This window comes from Hippopotamus amphibius, chromosome 8, assembly GCF_030028045.1.
Source record: "Hippopotamus amphibius kiboko isolate mHipAmp2 chromosome 8, mHipAmp2.hap2, whole genome shotgun sequence".
NCBI lineage: Eukaryota > Metazoa > Chordata > Mammalia > Artiodactyla > Hippopotamidae > Hippopotamus > Hippopotamus amphibius.
This window is the reverse complement of record NC_080193.1, coordinates 115,352,331-115,376,795: the sequence shown is the minus strand read 5'-3', so window position 1 is coordinate 115,376,795 and position 24,465 is coordinate 115,352,331. Positions and strand designations below refer to the sequence as shown.

General features: G+C 33.8%; 1 long non-coding RNA gene across 1 annotated transcript; it reads left to right on the top strand.

The window, feature by feature from the left end:
- Positions 1 to 389: 389 nt before the first annotated feature.
- LOC130858102 (uncharacterized) lies at positions 390 to 20,289 on the top strand. Its single transcript, XR_009054994.1, has 3 exons — positions 390 to 488; positions 18,388 to 18,523; positions 20,060 to 20,289. It is a non-coding gene; the product is annotated as an uncharacterized LOC130858102 (long non-coding RNA).
- Positions 20,290 to 24,465: the final 4,176 nt, after the last annotated feature.

Sequence of the window (24,465 nt, the reverse complement as noted above, 5' to 3'; positions counted from 1 at the left end):
CATGGAACTTTCAATTGATTATCTCCTTTTTCATCTTTTTCACAGACTTAAACGTATATGAAACATAATAGAATGATTATTTCATGGTTCTTACATGTAATAGTCCTGGTTATACACTTAAATAATTTGCATACTAGTAAAATTCCTGTGATGCATCACAGAATGAAGCTTCGCTTTTTATTTGCTCTTGCCTGGATTGTTTCTTCCTGTCATTGCACATAACTAGAAATTTGCCATCTGTGACTTATACAATTTGCTTTTTAAGTTACTACTAAATTTCCTTTTCTGTTTCTTATTTCTGAATCAGTGAACCAAAGTGACTGTACTGTAAATGCTGACAGTTTTTTTTTTTTTCTCTTTTTGTAATGTAACTGCCTGACTGAAGCTTTGATTGCTGAGACCACACTTCAAAGGGGCATCCACTTCAAAGAGGCATCTACTTCAAAGATGGCCACCTCGAACACACACACTGCCAGCCATATAACCAGGTGAAGAATCAGGTGGCCTTCCCCCACTGAGACTCCTTTGTTTAGAGATCTTGGTTGATTTCAATTACTGGCCATTTCAACCACTTGTTTTTTCCCTTCCTTGCTTTAAATTCCCACTCTCATGTGTTAAATTCACTAATAAAGAGTGAGCCCATGAAACCCTGGGCCCCCATCCTCAACCTCAATAAAAGCAGAACCCCAGGTCAGTTCTCAGTCTTTCTTTCTAAGACCTTGCTGTGTAGCCCCAGGTGTGCCATGTACTATCCAGGTCTTGTAAGTAATAAACCTTTTCTTTTTCAAAGTTTCCTGATGGTTACTGCTGCAGGACATCTTGCAATCATAATAAGAACCATAAGGGCCTATCCAGCCATAACACTGGCACAAAACAATTGGCATAGTCAGTAGGACTCCAAGACTGCCTCTGCAATTAGCCAAGGGGAATGCCTTTTACCTGCAACTTGCTTACTAACTACCTAACTCAGGTGGATAACACCATCTGGGGAAGGGACACTGCTTGCTGAGGTTCTGTCCCGCTGCTATGTGCTTTTGGGTATTGCCTCTGTCATGTGTTACCTGCGGTATTCAGCCCAAAATGTCACGGCTGCCATAAGAATTCAATGAACTTCCCAGAGCTGTGTGATCAAGGTCGTATGGTTTAATGAGGTGATCAGACCACTATTTATAAAGATCTTAATTAACTACTAATGTGCATGAGTGTCTTCCCTGCCTCAAGGCCAAGAAGAGCAAGGGAAGGCAGATTGAATTGAAAAGCTTTTGTCACTGACCAAGGAGAGGCTCTGAGCTAAAGGCATGAGGAGAGGATTCTCATAGGTGAGGAGGATGGGAGACCTCCATCTGCGAACCCTGAGTTGGTGGGTCATGGCTGGACTACATGTCCTAACTCAGAAGAATGAAATAGCTTCGCAAGGAGACCAGTGGCATCATCAGAGAAAAAATACAAAGAGGCCCATGGTCACTTCACTCACTACTATCATTCTTCATTCCCTGACCCAATGGGATACTGTGGGTCCAATCATTGGTATGGTATTGCTAAAAAAAGAAAAACAATAATGGACAAATATAAATGTCTTGAATATCTGGTCCTAGCACCTCTGAAGAACCCTGAGGAGGTACAGCAGTTCCTTGACAAATGCAAAACTCCATGGAAGCTTCCTAGGTGTTGTTCAGTGGCATGCTCATCAACATGCCAAGACTCTGGAATCACACTCCAGAAACCGAGGGGCTTCCCCTAGAGACCATGTGTGTCTCATACAAGTGGAGGCAGATTCCAGTCCCACAGAGGTCGATTGGGAGAATACTGGAGAGGAAAGTGACCACCCACGAAGAGGGCTCACAGTGGCACCACCCGAACATTTCCAGTAACAACACATAAGATTAAGGTAACAAAAGAAAATCATTAAGTAGAAACTGACATAAAAATATGTTACCTTGACTGAAATTCAAACCTTTCTTAAAGACTTCACGCAGCAAGGAGGAAAGAGGGGAGCTAATCAGCCATTGTGGGACATTTGTTTGAAAGGGACTCTGAATTACTACTCATGACTCTCAAACTACCTCAGCTGGCCAGTACCGCTAAAGACCTTAGAATGCATAACTTTCTTAAAGATCCACCCAGGTAATATGCTGATTCCTCTGAGGTACCACAGATCTTGAGCCCCCTTGACCTTCCCCTGAATGGAGCAGAATTAAGAAACATTCCTCAACAGGTTCCCTGCTGCCAAGGGAAAGGCTGACAGGGTTCTCCCGGCTTCTAGAGAGGAGGAAGAGTGAAACAGGAGGGCAAAGGCTCCCCAGAGCCATTGACATTCATACCAGGGCCCTTCCTCTCCTCACCTGGAGATTTATTGCCTGGCACTGCCCACTCTTCCATTCCCGTGATCACTGCTAAGCCTCACAGTGAATGGGAAACTTTAGATGAGGCTTGTCTTCTGCCATACAAAGTTGGCAATGGTTCAGTGGGCTTACTATTTCCATGACCACAGTAACCAAAACGACGCCCCTCTTCATGTCCAACCCCAAAGATGCCCATTTGACCCTGAGTGCAGAATATATCTTTACAAGGTGCTTCCCCTAATTATAGGGCAGTGCTACTACATTTTTGGGGATTACTGAAACCATCCAAAAGGCACTAAAACTCCTAGCAGAAACTTTACATTCTTTCTCTGTGCTTTGAAGATGTAAATCTTACCAAGTGTTGGAAATGTAAACACCCCAGGTGGCAACTAAAACATTGCCCACAATCACTTGAAACTGAAGGTTTAAAAAGCAGGGGAAAGGGGGCTTTTAAAATACAAACTGCTATAAAAGCTCTCTTGCCCAAAATCCAGTCCACAGTCTCTTTAAGATTACTTGTCGGACTTCCTAGGTGGCGCAGTGGTAAAGAGTCCGCCTGCCAATGCAGGGCACACAGGTTCGAGCCCTGCCCTGGGAAGATTCCACATGCTACGGAGCAACTAAACCCGTGCGCCACAACTATTGAGCCTGTGCTCTTGAGCCCATGAGTCACAACTACTGAGCCCATGTGCCACAACTATTGAAGCTCACATGCCTAGCGCCTGTGCTCCACAAGAGAAGCCACTGCAATGTGGAGCCTGCGCACTGCAATGAAGAGTAGCCCCCGCTCGCAGCAACTAGAGAAAGCCCGTGTGCAGCAACGAAGACCCAATGCAGCCAATAAATAAATAAGATAAATTAATTAATTAAAAAAAAAAGATTACTTGTCAAGGACAAACACAATTCTTAAAAGTCTTCTCCACAAATATTACTATAAAGTTTTAGCCACTGAAGCAGGTAACTTACTTGTTCTGTCTGTCCATTTGGATTCAGCTATTATTTGTAAACTAGTGAGTTTTATATTGCTGTACCTGGTTCATGACTAAAATTTTGGAACAGAAGCTATAAGGTCTCTGTGTCTGTCTGCATGTTTACAAATCTCTATGTATGTATGTTAGGTGTATGTGATTATTTTTTCTTCTCTACTTCTGGATGGTATTGTCAAAATTAATTCATAAAAGAAGTCTATTTAATTGTCTTAAAAATAAACTCTGGTGAATTAACTATTCCTTAAACTCAGAAATATAAAAACTAACCCAAATGTTTTTTAAGTTTATATAATCTAGGATAATTTTTGGTAAGTAAAAGCTAGTTTATGTTTTGTTTAATTAAAATAAGTATGTCTTCAGAGTTATCAGCATTAAATATAGTGCAGATAAACTACTTATATTCTTCCTGAGTTTTTGAGTCAAATAAATTCATGTTATCCCTATTATAAAATTTGTCAGCAAGAAAAATAGCTTGGGATGATGGCTGACTTTTTCTACTGCCTAATGAAGTTTTCAGAGGTAATCTAAAATTGTTGGGAGCAAATTATTTAAATAGAAGTAAGTAGGAGAAGAGTTTTTAGGTGACCTTTTCAGCAATAATTATGTGCTATAGTATGTTTATTTAAAAATAGTTTCCCAAATCTTTGGTAACTTCCAGGCTTAGACTTTTGCTAAGTTAAAATAAATGATGAGAATTCACTGACTATCTAGATCATTTCCAAATAAGATAAACTACTAAAACGTTAATTACCAAACAAGTCTTTTACCTACTTTTGACCTCTTATTATAGAGAAACTAAAGCTATTTGAGTATGTTAGTAAACATGATTTTTGCAACACTGAAAAATTATTCTATAAGGAAATATATGTTTCTACAAATTATAAAATATATTCATAGATTTGTCGATCAAGAGTGCTGGTGTAAGAAAGTTCACAATTGCTCACTTCTTAGTTTTCACTAGAAATTAAAGTTTGTGAGGGTTAAGGATACTAGTTAATATATGTAATTAAAACTAGAAATAATAAGGGGAAAATCCAATATGCAAGGAAAGTAGGATGTGTTTTGTATAAGAAAGGTATGAAATATGGAAATGCATTTTTAAGGGAAATGAAAGTTATTTTTTTTGTCTTTTGTCCTAAAGTACAGCTGATTATTTCAGAATGAGAAAGAGGTAAATAAAGGACAAAATGGTATAGAAAGTTGAGAAGAGAGATAAAAAGAATGTTATCTTGTGTGGTCAGGTTGGCTAAAATTGAATTGTATTATAAGAATTTTTAAAAAAATAAGATTTAGTATCAAAGTACACTTATGTAATTTTCTTTCATCTGCCAAAGGGACAAAGTTTTTCTGGAGTATAGGTCTGTTCCTTATAAGAGACTGTGAAAGGTATTTCTTTACCTTTTAAGTCATCTGGCTACAAAGCAAAGATTGTGAGTTTTATTAAAATAATTCTGTGCTTCATGTTGTCTTAGTCAGCTCTTTGATTACTTGAGAAAACTGAGTTTTCTCAACATTAAAAGAGCTGTTTTTCTTACAACTATGTAACCTCCTGTATTGGCCTTTAAAATCTTTTGTCACTTTGGTGAAGTAGATAATTAAGTACTGTTTCATAATAATTGGTGATCCTTTTTAGTCGTGTCCAAAACCTTTCGATATTTTTGACAGACTTCTCAAAATCAAATTCTAAATGAAGTCTTTTGGCCTGCAAGTAACTTTGGGATTTCCAGAGGGCCCCTGGAACATCTCAAAAGATTTATTCTCTCTCCTCATAAAAGAGTAACATTAAACTAATTAGGCTTATTTGACATGTTAAGTTATACGGGGAGCATTGTCAAATAAGAAGTAATGCTAAACCTTCTTTATGGATATATGTTATGAATATAAGTGTTTCAGAAATTATATGAAACTAAAAATCTGATATATAATATTACCAGTAATAATTCGTTATCATCTTAAAATGTCCTGTGTTAGAGAAATAACCAAATTACCTTATCAATTGCATTATAATGACCTCTTATCAGATCTTTAACCACGGGCATTTTTAAGTCTTTCGTCATTTACAGATAGTTTTTGTTTTGCTCTGATGCTTTTGCAAAAGTGCTTCCTCTTCAAGGAGATTCATGGAAAGGACTCTGACAAATAACAGGTTTTTGCTAACTTTCAGATCATACCACTGAACTAGGTAAGAATTTACAGAACTCTAAGAAAAAAATGGATTCATAAAATAGCTAACTAAAGATCAAGATCAAAAATGACTTACATTCATGCTGCTGAATATCAAAAAACAAACCACCCAATCAAAAAATGGGCAGAAAACCTAAATAGGCATTTCTCCAAAGAAGACATACGGATGACCAAGAGACACATGAAAGGCTGCTCAACATCACTAATTATTAGAGAAATGCAAATCAAAACTACAATCTCACACCGGTTAGAAGGGGCATCATCAGAAAATCTACAAACAGTAAATGCTGGAGAGGATGTGGAGAAAAGGGAACTCTCTTGCATTGTTGGTGGGAATGTAAATTGATACAGCCACTATGGAGAACAATATGGAGGTTCCTTGCAAAACTAAAAATAGAGTTGCCACATGACCCAGCAATCCCACTGCTGGGCTGTATACCCAGAAAACACCATAATTCAAAAAGACACATGCACTCCAATGTTCATTGCAGCACTATGTACAATAGCCAGGACATGGAAGCAACCTAAATGTCCATCAACAGATGAATGGATAAAGAAGATGTGGTACATATATACAATGGAATATTATTCAGCTGTAAAAAGGAACAAAATTGGCACATTTGTAGAGACATGGATGGATCTAGAGACTGTCATACAGAGTGAAGTGAGTCAGAATAGAAAAACAAATATTGTATATTAACACATATATGTGGAATATAGAAAAATGGTACAAATCAACTGATTTGCAAGGCAGAAGTAGAGACACAGATGTAGAGAACAAACATATGGACACCAAGTGGGGAAAGTGAGGGAGGGGTTGGGGGGAATGAATTGGGAGATTGGGATTGCCATATATAATTACTAATAAGGAAAAAAAAATCAAATTGTACACTTTAAATATATGCAGTTTATTGTATGTCAATAGTATCTCAATAAAAGTTCTTTAAAAAATTAATTACATATGAGATTTCCCTGGTGGCACAGTGGTTAAGAATCCACCTGCCAATGCAGGGGACACAGGTTCAAGCCCTGGTCCAGAACTTTCTAAATACATTGTTCGGAAAAATAAGTCCCCATAATGTGAAAAGAATAACACCAGAAACAGAAAGGATTTAGACAAAAATATAAGCTTTGTTCACAATTAGGGCATCAATTTTAAGTAGTTACATATATGTATTAAAAAAGAGAAGCTGTACACCAAAAAGTATTTGCTAAAATTCTGTTTCCAATCTGAATTAAATTTCTAAACTTTATTAAGGAAATAGGAATGGAAAGAGACTCCTTAAAAACAATGACGAATATTCACTCATACTCACAGATTAACCAGCAAACAATATATAAAATAGTAAAATGCTGAGATAATTAAAAATAAGAAGATGGGGCACTTATTATCATGATATTTTTCAAAATTAATTTTGCTATTTTACATATGCACTGTTCAGTACATATAGTATAGTATATGTACCATATGCATACAGTATAGCTGGTTTCATATGTGACAATTTAAATTTAAATTAATTAAGTTAAATGAAATTAAAAAGTCAGTTCCACAGTTGTATTAGCCATGTGTGCCTAGTAGCTACCTACTGGCAGTGAAAGTTTAAAATATTTACATTATTGCAGAAAGTTCTGTTTGACATTATTTTTCTAGATACTGTGACAATATAAAATAAAACAAGTTGTATATGCAAAAGAGAGAAACTTACTCTTAGACCTAGATAACTTGAGCGTATGCCTAGAAAACTATAGAAACTGTGAGTATATCAACAAGAAAATTTGTTGATTGTTTAGGTTAATATACAAAAGTCAGTATAGCTTTTTATCTCTACTAATTGAGAAATGGAAACAAAAATACCCTCTTATGGTAATAAATAATAAATAGTAAATGAAAAATACCTATAAATAAATTTTATGGCAAAAATGGAAAACCTATATTTTTTTTCAAGACTTGCACAAAATGGAGAAACAATGTAGCTGAATAAAAGTGATTGTAAAATTAATGATATTTCAAACAATTCCACAATAACTTGATTTTACCTTAGATTTTAAATAGGTTTCTATATTTCAGAAGAATTATCCCTAGTAAAATTATAAAGAAGAATTGGAAGAGGAGGTTCTGTTCTTGCTTTACTAGATATTATATTTGAGTAGGAAAACAGTATGCAAAAGAAAGTATATTGTCGTATTAAGGCACACAGTATCTAGTGAAATATACAAAAAGCAGTTTTGGAAGAGATATAAACCATATAAGGGAACCTAATATAGTATTATAAAAGAAATAGTTTAGTTCAGTGGGAAATAGACTATTTAATAAATGTTGTTGATGGAGGTGATTAATCATCTAACAGAAGAAAAGCCAGATTCTTACCTCATTATTTAAAAATCAATGTCAAGGAAGTAAATATTTAAATGTAAAGAAAATGAATAAATATTGTACAAGAGTAATAGTGCTTAGAAAAATGGAGGGGTTCTGCTGTTGTTGTATGGCAAGGGATGCCACAAAATAGCTAAAGACAAATAACACACTAAACAAGTATATCTTAACATAATCTATGAAAAGTTAATATCTCCTACAAATACTCCTGATAAACTGATTTAAGGAAAGACAAATATGAAGTTATAAAAATGACAGTTGTTGTAGACATGGTTAGTAGGTATCACATATTCACCAAACAGCTTGCTTTACTTCCCAGCCCTACTGAAAGTCAGATTGGTGCTATGGGACTAGAAAGTTGTAAGAAGAAGTGATGGGTATTATTCAGAAGCTAAGGTTGCTATGAGCTGATAGGCCTCCTTTATCATTCTTTGCTTCTTTGGAAGCTCCCTTGGAACAAATATTGCAGGTGGTTCAAATACAACATCGAAGAACATTTTTTTAGTCTGAGTCCCTTGGGCGACTGTGGATCTGGGCTTGCTGCTAATTCACTTTGGGTGTGTAACATGGTTGAGAAATAAAATTCTCTTGTGTTATACCATCAAAGTTTCTGGGTTAATATATTATTTCAGCATATCCTAGATTATCCTAATACAGCTGAAAATTTACAGAAGAAATATAACAACAACAAACAACATCATAAAAAATATTTTCAACCTCACTTGAGGGAATGCAAATTAAAGCAATAATTAAATAATATTTTTGTCTTCAGATTTACTAAACTTCTAAAATTTGGTAATATCCAGTGCTATAACACAATGGGGGAAATGAAATTCTCTTTCATTTTCTTGCAAGTCTTGCTATAATTTTTTTAAAAAGTAATTTGTATCTATGAAACAAAATAAATACTTTACTGATTATCTATCCTTTTCTTGAGAATTTAAAAATTCTCAAGTTTCTTCACCCTTCATATTACATATTTCAACACCTTACCCATTCTCAAGATGCTTTCAGCTGTGAATGGCCCTGTTAAAATGAGGCAACAAGGACTGAACACACTCTAGATGCAGTCTAACCAGCTGGAGTTCACAGTTGGCTTACTTCCTCCCTTTGTTTTCAAATAAAACTGAGTAAAAATAGAAATTAAGGCAGACTAAATATTATAAAAACCTTGTTACAAACAGGTTATATTGAATGTGTTCAAGTAAGAATCTCTCTAACATTTACTTTACAGCGTGAACTAGTATCAAATTACATCTCCCTTAAAGTATAATTTTGTGATTGATGTGACATTTTGTATGTACCCTTGTTAGTTTCATAGAGGGCAGTCCATTTTTTCCAGCCTATCATGATTGCATTAAATTATGATTTTTTTTTTTTGGTACCCATTGCATTAACTTTTTCACTGTACTTTTAGAAATGGTGAATTATAGGTCAAGTTTTCAATATCAATGATATTAATGAAAATAATGAATAATGCAATGATAAGGACAGAGCAAAGTAACATGACTGTGAAGTCCTCCTCATTCCAAACACATACGACACCCAATTTAATTTTTGCAATTAGAAGTCATATAGGGCTTCCCTCATGGCACAGGGGTTAAGAATCTGCCTGTCCAGAAATAGAGACACAGATGTAGAGAATAAACATATGAATACCAAGTGGGGAAAGCGGGGAGGGTTGAGGGGGAATGAATTGGGAGATTGGGATACCAAATTGTACACTCTAAATATATGCTGTTTATTGTCTGTCAACTGTATCTCAGTAAAAGTTCTTAAAAAAAAAAAACTTTGATAGAATTCACAAATAAAACCATTTGAGATGCAAGAAAAAAAAAAAAGAATCTGCCTGTCAATGCAGGGAACACAGATTCCAGCTCTGGTCTGGGGAGATCCCACATGCCACAGAACAACTAAGCCCATGTGCCACAACTACTGAGCCCACACACTGCAACTATTGAAGCCTGTGCACCTAGGGCACGAGCTTTGCAACAAGAGAAGCCACCTTAATAAGAAGCCCGCGCACTGCAATTAAGGGTAGCCCCCACTCTCTACAACTCTAGGCCCGCAAGCAGCAACAAAGACCCAATGCAGCCAATAAATAAAAAAATAGAATAAATTAATTAATTAAAAAATATTTTAATAAAAAAGTCATATAGCTACACAGTCACCATGTTACTCAATATTCACTTCTTCATGTATTCAATAAGAATTATGAATAATGCCATTCAGTATCTTGGTTACAATCCACCATTCAGTAAAAGACCTTAATTTAGTGAAAAGATTAATCTTGGAATGATAATGTTATTGATTGACTTTTTAAAATTAATAGACTTTACTTTTTAGGAGAGTTTAGAGCTACAGAAAAAATGAGAAGAAAGTACAGAGAGTTTCCATACCACCCCACACAAAAAATTTCCATTATTATTAACATCATGAATTGGTGTGGTACATTGTTGAAATTATGAATCAATATTGACACATCATTATTAACCAAGTCTGTGGTTCACATTAAGGTTCACAATTGTATTGTACACTTCCACAGGCTTTGAAAATACGTAATGCCATGTATCCACCATTACAGTATCATACAGAATAGTTTCACTGCGCTAAAAATCCTCAGTGCTTCAACTGTTCATCCCTCCCAATTGCCACCACCCTCTGATAATCACTGAGCTTTTTAATCTTTATAGTTTTGTTTTTTCCAGAATGTCATTATAATTAGAATATACACGCTCTTTTTAGACTGGTTTCCTTTTCTTGGAAATGTGCATTTAATTTTCCTCTGTGCCTTTTTTGTGGCTGGATAGCACAGCTTTTTATGGCTAGATAGCACCCATTTGTATGGATGTAATACAATTGTTCACCCACTCACTTAATGAAAGGCATTTTAATTGCTTCCAGTTTTGAGTGATTGTGATAAAGCTGCTATAAATATTTATGTGCATGTTTTTCTGTCGACGTAAGTTTTCAACTTATTATAAGTAAACGCCAAGAAGCACAACTGCTGGATCATAAAGACAGTGTAAGAAACTTGAGCTTCGTAAGAAACTTTACCTTTGTAAGAAACTGCCAAACTTTGGCAGCGAAATGGCTGTAACATTTTATATTCCCAATAGCAATGAATGAGAATTCTTGTTGCTCTCTATCCTTGCCAGCAATTAGTATAATCACTTAAAAAAAATTAGCCATTCTAATAGGTGCATACTAGTATATCATTGTTGTTTTAATTTGCAATCCCCTTTTTACATATGATACTGAGTTCTTTGTGTATTTTGGATATAAGTCCGTTATCAGACATATGTTTTGCAAGTATTTTCTCTCAGTCTGTGGCTTACCTTTTCATTCTCTAAATAATTGACTGTTTTTTATTTTCATCCAATGATGTTTTTATATGGACACATTCTTAGAACATATAAATGTATGCAGGTTAATATTTAATAAGTTTTTCTTTTGCTTGTATGGCAAATGCAAACAATATTCCTTGAATAAATCTGAGCTGTCACTGGATGTCACTGTTGCTTTACCAAATATGACTGTTTTGTTCATGAAGACAATGATTTAGAATATTTTCTAAATAAGCACTTTATTAAAAGAAGCAAATCCACATCTTAAGTACTTGTCAACTAGGTTTAGGTCCAAGCCTCGTAGGATATAAAAAATTAGGAAAACATTTTGTTTTTTAATTTACAAGGTATAAATTTCTTCCTAAACTTATAGACATGCTTCAAATATTACAAAGAACTCATTAGGAAGACAGCATAGAATCAAAAGACATTATTTGAACAATAACTTTTTTTAAGATAGAAGATTAAGATTTAGGCTACATATGTGCATGGCTAATATATAACACACTAAGATTTTCAAAGTTATTTCATTACTTATAAAACTTTTAAAACATATATGCATATAAAAATATATATTTATATATACTCAAGTACTAAAAACTTATATGTTTAATATAAAATTAGAATAAATTCATCCTGTATACATTTTCCACCACATTCTGATATATATACTGAAAATTTTGTTTGAATTTGTTTTTCCTTAAGAAAGAAATGTCTGAAAGAAAGTAGTTTATCACAATCTCAGTATAACTACTGGATACCATAACCACAGCTAAAACTGCCTAGACAGACTGGCTTCTCTTGCAAAGTGCTTATGCTAAGACAGCTTCTAACCAAGTTCTTCCATGCTTTGAACATGTCCCATCCACACCCCATTGTCTGGCTAAACTATTGGACCTTAAGCATCCTTCCCTCAGGCTACATTATCTTAGAACATTACTTCTCTCTCTCTCTTTTTTTTAATATTCACCATCCATGTTGGTACTTGAATGCCTACTTGCCTTACTGTGCTGTGAACTTCCTAAAAGCAGCACCATATCTGCTTTATTGATTACTAAGGTCTAGTAGCACACAGAAAATTATTCATAAAGATGTGTTAAATTGTGAAACTTTGGTTAAGCAATAACAATTCTAGCATTGTAAGAAATTACACTAAAAGTAAAGTCCCCAAAGAATAAAATAGACTTACTCACATTTCTCTTCAGTGAAGGAAACAATAGAGAATGGAAGCAGGTAAATTATAATATATAGGCTGGTAGAAGAAGACAGAAACCAAAGGATTAGAACCTAGAATAAATCTAGGGAAACACTTACCCATTAATAAGAAAGAGATAGGAAACTATGAGAGAAACATTCAGATGATATAGTATTTATTAACAGAGTTAATTTGCTGGCTTATCTATGAGGAGATGTTCAATTTCACTAATAATCAAATAATTAAATACAAATAATTAAAAGATCAGTGTAACAGAGTGCATGTCCTGGTTTGCATAGCATAATTTATGATTGATATCTTTTGCAGTTATTATGATCTCTCCTTTTAACTAATAAAAGTGCCCTTGTTTGAATATTACTCAGCCATAAAAAAGAATGAAATAATGCCATTTGCAGCAACATGGATGGACCTAGAGATTATCATACTAAGCAAAGTAAGTCAGAGAAAGACAAATATCATATGATATCAGTTATATGTAGAACCTAAAAAAAAATGATACAAATGAACTTATTTATAAAACAGAAACAGACTCACAGACTTCAAGAACAAACGTATGGTTACCAAAGGGGAAACGTGGTGGGAGGAGGGATAAATTAGGAGCTTGGGATTAACATATACACACTACTATATATAAAAAGATAATCAACAAGGACCTACTGTATAGTGCAGGGAACTCTACTCGATATCCTGTTATAACCTATATGGGAAAAGAATCTGAAAAAGAATGGATATATGTATATGTATAACTGAATCACTTAGCTATATACTTGAAATTAACACAACATTGTAAATCAACTACATCCCAATATTAAATTAAATTATAAAAATTACGCCCTCCAAATGCTCTGGTTTGGATAGATAAATTATATATGTTCTTACTAGCTATCATGTTATATGCATCAGATATGAAATAAATAGCAAATGAGATAACACCAAGTGTTGGTGAGAATGTAGAGACTTGAGAGCAGGTTTATCTTGCTGATGGGAGTGTAAACTGGATGAGCCATTATGGAGGGCAAGCTACCAATCCTTATTGGATTTGTGATTGTGTGTTTCCTAGGACACTGCAATTCTGCTACTGACTGTATGCCCAAGGGACAGTGTCACTATTTATTACTTCAGGACAACTTGTGGAAGCAGAAAACTGAGGGCACCTATGTGTCCATAAACAGAAAAATTAAAAATTAAGTGTAGTGGAATACTGTGCAGAATTTAGGACAAACAACTATATAAACATACAACAAAGATCCTCGAATATGATGTTGAATGAAAAAATTGGAGAAATTATATTTGTAGGTGAATATCATCTATACAAACTAAAAGCACATGCACCAAATAACACCATTTTTTAAAAAGACATGCATATTAAACACATATACCAAATACATTAGAATGAACAGCAACAGGAAGAGGGAATGGAGGGGAAAACCAATGGTGAAGGGAAAACAATGAAATATAAATCGAGGGAGAGTCCTTGTATAGATGATAATATTATAGCATGAGATGAAAGGTACAATGAACTCAATTCTTCCCCTTAAATGACCATAACTCATGTTCACATAGTGAATATATGTATATACAAGGTGGCATTCATATATGTGTGTGTGTGAGTGTTTATATACTGTTCAATATTACATTATGTAAAAAAATTATTTGCTGCATAACTTAGCAATTGGCTTTTATTTTTCATTTTTCTTGGGCCCTTATCTCTAAGAAAGATGAGGTCATCTATTACATAAAGTCATCTATTAATTAATTTATTTCCCTTCAATTATTGGAACTATTTCATTAGTTTTAAATTCTTTGTTAGATGCATAGAAACAGCCAAATAAAATTGTTTGAAATAATTCCAAATTTTAAAGAAAAATACTAGTATGGATATGTACGGTGAAGTCAATAAATTACCACGAAGCAATATTGATCAGTTACAAAAATAAACCACTTTTCAATTTATCTTTTGACAATCTAAATCAATTACTGACCCTGCCACCAATGACCCATAAAGACTGATTCATCAAAGTTTTGATTGTCATGGCTATGCTTGCATTTAGCTTTTGTAAAAACAAACGATCATAATAAAAAAAGCAAAATTATGCAAATAAAAGTAAAAACTTATTGAAAAAGAAATTTGGAAAATTTCTTTTAACTCAAAATTCTGACAAAACATACAGAATATCTTAGATTTTGCTTCAGTTAAAAAAAACAGATATTTTATAAAATATGAAATCTATTACTTTAAAAAAGTCTCTACTAATTTTTCTAACATTTACTGATGGCCAAACACTTGACTATCCTAATTGCTTTATATCATCACCTACATTTTATTCTCATAATGGCTCCATGAGCTAATATTTAGTATGGTTTCAATTGAGAATAATGGTGATTCTTCCATCTAATTTAATCACAGAGAGACTTAATACAGAGAATGGTGCTTACAAAACTATGGAAAGGGCTGGAGCATCAGTTATTAGTTCAACTCCCATGAATCACTTCCAGCAAAACACCATAGAACCATGAGGGTTCCATCTGTAACAAACACGAACTTGGGAAATCTGGTCGTTGATTCTAGAATCACATTACTTTTTTCAGTCCTGGAGCAGCAGAACCGATGGCTCTATGAACTCACTACCTTAGCTGGAGACTAGGAGCTTGGGATTAACATATACACATATGTTAACTCATAAAGTTGGCTTCTACTCGATCTATTTAAGGAAAAAATAGTTGCAAGGAATCTAGGAAATGTAACCTTTTAAGTTTCCTGCCTATCTACATTAGACAGGAGTTGGAATGCATATTGAGTAAGCCAATGCAGGAATCAGATGTAGAGGAGTTAAGTCAGTTGTAAAGGCGACATATTTAATTAATACTTCTCAATCTAAGCACATATTCCTATTATAGTAATTTTTGCAAAGAATGTTTTCAACTGGAGAAAACATGAACACAAGCCATCAGTTTTCTAATGAGGGGAGAAGTTACGAGATAGTAAAAAGTATAAAAATTGACAAATAATTCCATTCTTCATATGTAGATGCTTAATTAATGTGAAGTGGATAATGACTATAACCTCCTACACTCTAAACTGGATAGCCTCTGGGACATCCCAGGTTCTTAGAATAGCAGTATTTATGCATAAAATGTGTGATTGCTTAGATTTAAAATATTTATAAGATGAGATTTTACAAAATAATTTTGAGTACTGGCTACATGACTATTTTCGAGTAGTCAAAAATCAGCAAGATAAATGCTTTACTTCCCTTTCTCCTTGGACTCTTCCTCAGAGAGCCCTCTGAAGTTTGGTGCCTCTAACCCAGTTGTCTTCTCTGTTCCCTTTCTCTAGTATTCTCTCTCCAAGTAATTTCAGTTAGAATATTAAACTACAATATAATTTTGAAACTTGACTCATGTATTTTACTTAATAACAATAATTTGTCAATGTATCTAAAAAATTATTAACTAAAAAGTAAGATATTTCTTTCGTTAACTCTGTTAAAATTGATATTGTCTACTTTAGTTTGACCTTCGAAGTTGATGTTATTTATTTAGTTTTATAAACTTAGAATAAAAAATATCAGAAAGTTGCAACTTAACTTTACACAATCAACATAGCATATTAAGTAGTAGCTAATGTTAAAATTCCATTTCTATATTTATATCTCTATCCATATCTATGCCTATATTCATATATATTTTTGTCTATTACCATTTTCACTAATATCTTCCGTTCGCACCATACCTTGCTTTTTCTGTGCCACAATTATCATCTTACTCTCTTCTTATTAATTATGAGCTCTTCCCACCCAGAGCATAGTATAATAAATGGAACTATTGTAGGGTTTAATAATTTTTTTGAGTTTATTCAATTAAAATAAATCTATTATGTAATACAATTGACTTTGAAGCTTCTTGCTATAAGAACCGTAAGTCTGTAACTATTTCAAGATATGATAAAGGAAAAATATGTTGGTTCAAGATAAAAAATTCGCAAGCACTAGTTTCAATAGGGCAAACACCAATTTAAAGGGAAAGTAAATATGCTTTGGTTTAAAAATTATAAAACATCACACCAATAAATAAAATTGTATAATATAATTTGTTTTATCTTATTGTTTTATGTATCCAGAAAGGCAAAAAAATGAAGTGCAATAGGAAATGAATATGGCCAGGAACTCTTAGAGCAATGTAATATTTCAATATCAGAGGCAAATTCTTATCATTTAATAGAGTAAAGGTAGCTTGTTTATTTTTCCATAAATAATATTTTGCCATTTATGAGTAGCTTGCAGCTTACCTGCACACTGGTAAAAAGTCTTAAGAAAATATATTCCTCGTAATGATCCTGTCACTTCCCTTTCCAACGCCATTCTAGAACACAACATCTTAAAACACAACGTGGTCAAGAACACCCAATTTAGATGATAAATCTATTAACCTGACACTATGTACTTATCTGTTTACCCTCATAATATCTAAGTTTTTAGAAATTTGAAATCTTATAAAAACAAAGTTAAAAACAAAAGGAGTGTTAATAATCAATAATGTTTAATTCAAAATTAGTATTATACCAGAGAATATAATAATATATATTCATTTACAATTTTGTCCACATTAAGAAACTGAAGTCCCCTTAGTCCAGTACTGTCCTGGTAGGATGTACTTTGCTTTTGATATTGATCAATTGTTGTGGATTCTTTTTTTGTTAATTATGCGTTATTCTTTACGCATGCTGATTTGGGTTGTTGCTTTCTTTTACATGAATCATTATTTTCAGCAGAAAATTTCTATCTTCTTGTGTGTTATCGCACTGTTTTTTTAATTTGTTCATTTATTGTTCCAAGATATTATACAAGGTGGCTGCTATAAATTATATGTTACACAATTAATAGTTTCTTTTCTACTTGAGAAGTACTGCACTTATGGATTTGTCTCTCTTCCTTGATTTCCCTATTCCTGCTTTCTGTTTTTTAATGTTTGTGTCCATGTTTGTGTGTGTGACCAGAATCTCCTCTGTCTTCAGTGTTTTCTACTCTTAGGGTGGAATGAAAATAGATTGTCAGAGTTCCTACAGGAAACAGATGGCTCACATACATTTAGATAATTCAAAAATAATTTATCTCCAAAAATACTAATCATAAAGGTTTGGGGGGCGGTCAGGAGACACTAGTATAGTGCTGGGATCCAGACCAAACAGCAGCTTAGCTATCAGTACCCCTAGGCCTAAAGTATCAAAGGGATGGAGGAAATTGAAATCCAGAAGAGAGTCATGATAGAGCAGACCACCGTGAGGGGAGCCACCGTGATAATAAGTGACCTTTAGGTAAAAGATGTAACTAGTTCAAGGCAGCTTCAGAAAAGAGAGCCATGGAGATACCTTGTTATCTCTCTCCTCTCTTCTCCCTCCATATCACTCTCTTCTTAATCTGTCTCTGTCTCTTTCTCACCTCCTGTCTGGTTCTCCAAAGAGTAAATCTAACCCCAAGCCACTGTGAATGGTGGTCTTATTGATGTAGTCCATGAAGAACAGCTTTATGAAGAAAGAGAGCAGAATGAAGAAACAAGGTGAAGTGAATCTGAAGGAGCGAAGATACTCGGCACCATCTACTCTTTTCACTTTCAGACTCTACTCTTGTATTCCCTCTATGTGTGAAGTTTGCATCTTTCCAAAGTTAGAAAATATGAAGTCCAATCAGTTACCTTATTATAAAAGGATATTATTACTTAGTTCTTACTTCTACCAAACACCTAAAATTTTAAGTATTCTTGCATCCTCCATATAAAATTGTAGAGAGAAAAAAGGATGTTGTGGGGAAGAACTTATTAAATAATTTAAAAACATAGATACTATACGTCCTTTCTCTGTCATCATAAATGAGGTCCAAGATGATAATTATAGCTGCTTTCCACCACTATTCCATATTTTTCTTATTCTCTGTTTCAGCCAAATAAGACTCTTCATCTAGTGGATGATCCAAACCTTCATTTCTGCTGAAACTGAGTCCTAATTGAGTCTTAGGTCTGCTATGTTCCCACAGTTTTCTACAGATGAACAATACTGGACAAGAGAACACGAAAAGGTACCTAAGGGCATCTTCTTGATGCTAAACATGGTTCTTATTGATCCCACTGAGGGAGCAACCCAATTTTCCTCCAGTAATCAGCATCAGTCACCCTGCACAGTACAGTGACCCTTTTCTCTCCCTGCTCAGCAGGATAGGAGGTCAAAATGGCCAGGAATGGTCTCAGCATCCAGTTCTTTGGAACCATGTCTCAGGCCAGGGAAATATTTTTCCACTGGGCATAGTACCTCTAAATCTATAGAACTAAAGATCTTTTCAAAAGAAGATATATAAATTCCAGTAGCTTATTGAAGAGTAAGAAGGTCACTGCCTTGGAATCACAGATCTGTGAACACTGCCAATGGAGAATTTTGCACCTGGCCAATTGTTTATGGCATATTTAGCAATCTGTAGGCTAGATCCTGGCAGCATAGGGTTTAATCTCTCAGGAATCACTTTAATTGAGTCTTCAGCTTGCCATTGCCTATCAAGCATATTTCTTCTAGATGTGACATATGGCAGGCCCAGTAAATTTTATGGGCATCAGCGCATTGCTACACTTCTTTTCTTATAAAATATGACCTTAGCCTGTGATGATTTTGTGCAGTTTAACATAATAGTGAACAAGGAATTCTATAAATCCACCAATGATGGTGCTTGCAGAACCACTGCAGTTCAAGAAGGCAAATCCATATGCATATAACTGTCTATTCATATGAAGATACTGGAAAGAGAACAAACAAATGGGATCTGGCACTAGTTACTTTTTTGAGAAGGGTTATTTCACCAAGGGTTTTAAGATACACACATATTACTTCAACCCAAAATATATGGCATACTAATTTCTATGTAATATTGGTTCCCATATTTTTAGATTTTTATAGTCAAGTAACATTTTATTTAAAAATTCTCTGCTTTGCAGAGAATGCTAACACTAAAATTTTCTAAGTAAAAGCAACTAAAAATAACTTTTCCATTCACTTTAGCCACATAAAGAAAATAATACTTTAATACCTAAAAAGAAGGAAAAACAGAATCTCAGAATAAAAGTAATTCTTTAAAAAGAATAATTTTAACTTAATAAAAAACTTGCTATAGTGTCATTAGTTTTCTTATTTTTCTGTGAAATGTTTAAAAAAAATATCACAGACCAACACCTGACTAAAATGTTTAGTAAAGATTATATTGTCTCATTCTCTCACAACTCCAACAAGGTGTAAAGTATGACCAGTAAATTCCATGGGCATGAGATCATTGTTATACCGCCTTTATCATAAAAGTTCCTTCTTGGAACTAATAGTTCAGGGATGTTACTGATTAACATTATACCTATAAATATAGTGTATATTTTTGTTGAGTGATATGAGAGAAAAGATGAAATGATTTAAAGGGTTACCAATACCTATTAAAGAATCTCAAATGTTATGGCTATTGTTTCATATCAATCTAATTGTTGGATAATTGATGAAGTCTAAAGATTTTTTTTGATGTGAACCATTTTTTAAAAATCTTCATTGAATTTATTACAATACTGCTTCTGTTTTTATGTTTTAGATATTTGGCCATGAGGTATGTGGGATCTCAGCTCCCTGACCAGGGATCGGACCCGCACCCCCTGCATTGGAAGGCAAAGTCTTAACTGCTGGACTACCAGGGAGGTCCCTAATTCTAAAATCTCTTTATCTGATGTACACCCTACTGGTACATGAATATAAAAGAATACCAGGCTTCTATCACACCTTCCTCTAGCCTGTCAAATTATATAAGAATTTTAAATGCCTATACACGCTATGGGAAATAAATTTAGTGGAAATATTAACATTTCCTACCAACTTTATTCTGATCTCAAAATATTATATTAAGATACACTTGACATGAATTCACTTTTTCACTTATGTTCTTAAGGGGAGAACCATCAAATTTTTTTTTAAATTTGATTGATTTATTTATTATTTTTTTTGGGGGCGTACACCAAGTTCAATCATCTGTTTTTATATACACATCAAATTCACTTTTTTACATATGCAATACTGTGCAGGGAAGAAGGACGTTTATGGAGGGTTATAGTAATGAAACCAAATAAAAAGAACACTGTTTTGAACTCTAAAGTTGGAACAAAGCTTGTCTATATCCCCAAAGAATAGATTATTTACATTATGGTGGGTTTTTGTTTAAAACTCAGTTTTAGGATAAAAATTAATATGGAACTTTTAGTTTAGAAATCTAAAATGCTCTATGACATAACACATGACTGGTGGATGTAAAATTATGCTGCAAATAAGAGATACAAAGATACCTGAATTAAAGCATATCAAAAACAACCTCTGCTAAAGTGCCCTCAGAAAATAGCAACTTCACCTTGGAAATTAGCCTTATTTCCTTCAGGGTCCAGGCTAATTGTCATTCGTTTATTCTTTGATCAAAAGCAATGAAAACCTGAAAAAATATTCAATATCCTGTGATAGAATTATTCACAAGTTGCCATCAAAAGCTTAGTGTAGAGAGTATGGGCTTTAGAGTTTGACAGATCTGGGTTTTAATCTTGCCCCCACCACTCAATAATTCTGCGACCTCTAGCAAGTTACATAAACTCATTGAGACTGAGATTTCTCATCTGCAAAATGAAAACACAGTATCAGGCTTGATGCCTGGCTCTAACATTCACCAGCTGTGTGACTTTGGTCACGCTGTCTCAATGCTGGGTATCTTACGTTTCTTATCTGTAAAGTTATGATAATGATAGTACTGATACTTCCTTTCAGAGGCCGACTAACCAAGTGGCTAATAGAGAATCCTTCCAAGATCCTGTACCTATTTATATATTCATATTTTTGTATTATTTTTTAGCTTCCCATATTAAAATCTTTATGTCCCAGAAAATCTGGATCCTCTTTTGCTCACTACCTTGGGCAGTTCTGATATTATTATTGTTTTCTATATTACTATTATCTTTCAGGATTAGTTGGTATTATGCATTATGTCTGGATCAAAATAGGTGCTTATTTAAAGGAAGTTTTAATAATAATATTAGCAGTTATTATTGTTATTATTCTGTAAAGACAAAGTCATCTCATCCACCCTGATTGTACAATTTTTGCATGTGCAACTTATGATACTTAAATTCTTATTTAACCAAAGGAAGTTCTTCATCCAGTTAGTTATTATTTGCAAAAATATCCTTTTGATGTACCAGTATATATTTTGATGTACCAGTATAATGGTTACTTTCACTGTCACTATTGCTAGTACTTACTGGATGCTAATTTGGTGCAAAGCACTTTATAAGTGTTACCTCTAATGATAGTAGGTAATACTAGTAATAATAATTAGCTCATGCTGACTATGTTTGGAGTTATATAGCTTTTTAATCTTCATGATGACTTCTATGAAATTAACAATGGGATGCAATGAGGCATAGATAAATTATAAAATACGTTCAAACTTGAAGAGGGATGTGAGGCAGGTATGTCTGACTGTAGGGCCTATACTGTTAAAACACTAATGTATAATGGCTCTTCATATTTATAGAGAACCTAAAAGTATAACTATGTCAGACAGAAGCACTGATTTACTTTAGTTTTGAAATGTCCATTATTTTTTGCTATTTTGCCTGGTCAGTATTCATTTCCCCCTTCTTCAGCAACCCTGATTTCCTTTTCAGGTGTTATTTCATTCTCACTTTGGATGGTCTTAGCGGAACTGTTGAGCAAGATGTTCTGCCCTTTTCTAGGGTCCATGCTAGAATTTCACAAGGCAGTGGGAACTTTCTCATTTGAAGGACTCCCTTTCCAGTTGAGTGTAAACCTTGGCCTTAAACTTCTAATGAACAGTTTTGCCATAGAGATCAGATTTGCAAACCCAGGGCTGATGGGATATTTGACAATCACAAAGCAAGCCTTTATAATAGCTTTTAATGTGCATGAATGATAGATACTATAAAAGATACTGTAAACATAATTTATCTGAGGTGTTAAAGGTAGTGGAAAGTGAGACTCATACGACAACACTTTCTCTTAAAATATTATTACTTTAAAAAGTTAATACTCTCTTCTGGATGAATGAAAAATGTCATGGTTTTCCCTTACAATCACAAAACTCTAGAATAAGTTCCAAATAGAAAGTAAAAGCCATGTTATACTGAAGGGAAGGCTATCTACTATGATGTCACATAGTTTATTGAATCAGGGCCATGTTTAGGGATACATAAATTTCTTGGAGTCCTCACATTGTTAATATAGCACACAACACCAAAACTCTGTGATAATCGCTGACAGATAGTATAAACTACTGGAAATATGTAGAATAAAAAAGAAAATTCCCCTAAGTAATCATAGAGAATTCTTATGTAATGTCTGGCTGATGCTAATAAGCAGTGAAAGGATCTTTAATGAAACTGTGTGATGTGTGAGCTTGGTAATTGTTATGGTCAAATTCTTTAAATCACTGCAAGGCTTCTAGAGGAAGATCCAAATGCCCTTGATTAAAGGAGGCATGCTTCAGCAGATCTGCAAGGAACATCCAGCTGTGTGGCATTCCATAACCACTCACGAGTTTGCTTCCAGCACATTATGTAAAAGATTTACATAGAATTTCTGTTAATAAAGGGAATTTTATTTGGTGGCATACAGTGTTGATTTATGGAAGGATATTAGCACTTTTCATCCTCTTTTTTTTTAACCATCCACAATTTGGATTTCTGCAATAACTATCTGCAGAGTATGTAGAGCAGAGTAATTTTTTAAAAAAATTTCATATTCAACAATCGGATTGGATTGCTCCACAGCATCTTGTTTTGATGGCTTTTAATGACCTGAAGAGTGCTCAGAAGTGACTGATAAGCAAACTGCTTTTGGTAGCTACACCAGTGACCAATATGCCTGATGAAACAGACCTAACAGGCAAGTGGTAAACTCCTAATGAAGGTTTCTAAGGGGAAGAAGAAAATCTATTTCATGTGTGGCCTCAAATATTTCCTGGAACTCTAGAGATTACTCTCAGCTTCTGGTAAATGGCATTTTAGAAATGGTATTAGAGCTATGAGACACAACAGACAGAATGGAAATCAAGTGCAAAATCAGAAAATTAAAAATATTTTATGTTTAAATTTGCCTAAAAATATGCTGTAACTTATGTTCGTTCACCTTATTTGTGCTTTTTCTCTAACATATATGAGCATATGAGCCATATACCTAATGGGCATATAATTATTTTTGGTTTGTGTAATAAATTCATGAATCAAATTTGCATTTTATCCATGTTAGTATACTTTTGAGCATGATAATAAATGGTATGAAAATATGAATTCCCTAAGGTAATACTATATATTTCTGTATCAATGTGTATTAATATCAATATCTATATTAATATCAAATTGTATTAATATTTCTCTGAATATATTACAAAAAAGAACAGGTGTTTACAATTTGAAAATCATATTTTGTTTTTTTAATTTCTTGGATGAGGATTTATTTTATGAGTCAGTAAATACTGCATAGAAAATTATTTGACATTTTTTATATTATATTATACATTAATAATTAATAATATATTAATTATGTCCTTAGCAGCTCCAGTTGCTCTGGTGTCCTACATATAAGACAGCATTTAGATTTGTGGAAGAAGTTTATATTTTTATCTGTCACAGGTCCTTGAAGAACTCTCTCTTTTATGAATTTTGTGTCAGTGTTAAGGTTTCTTAGTATGTAAATGGTCTAAAGAGAAAAATAAAGAATGTCTTGTAATTCCTATGAGAGGATAAACATAGCCTGAATGAGTCATTAGGAAAAGAAAACACTAAGTTGTTTTCCAGAAATTACAGGTATGAGCTGAGAGGACTAAGTTATAAGATTGTGTTCGAGACATTTTTTATTTAGTCAGTAAATTCTGGCTAAATAGTCCCTGGAAGTTACATGATTCAGAATTTAATTCTTTAATAGTATAGACACCTCCAGGGTTACAAA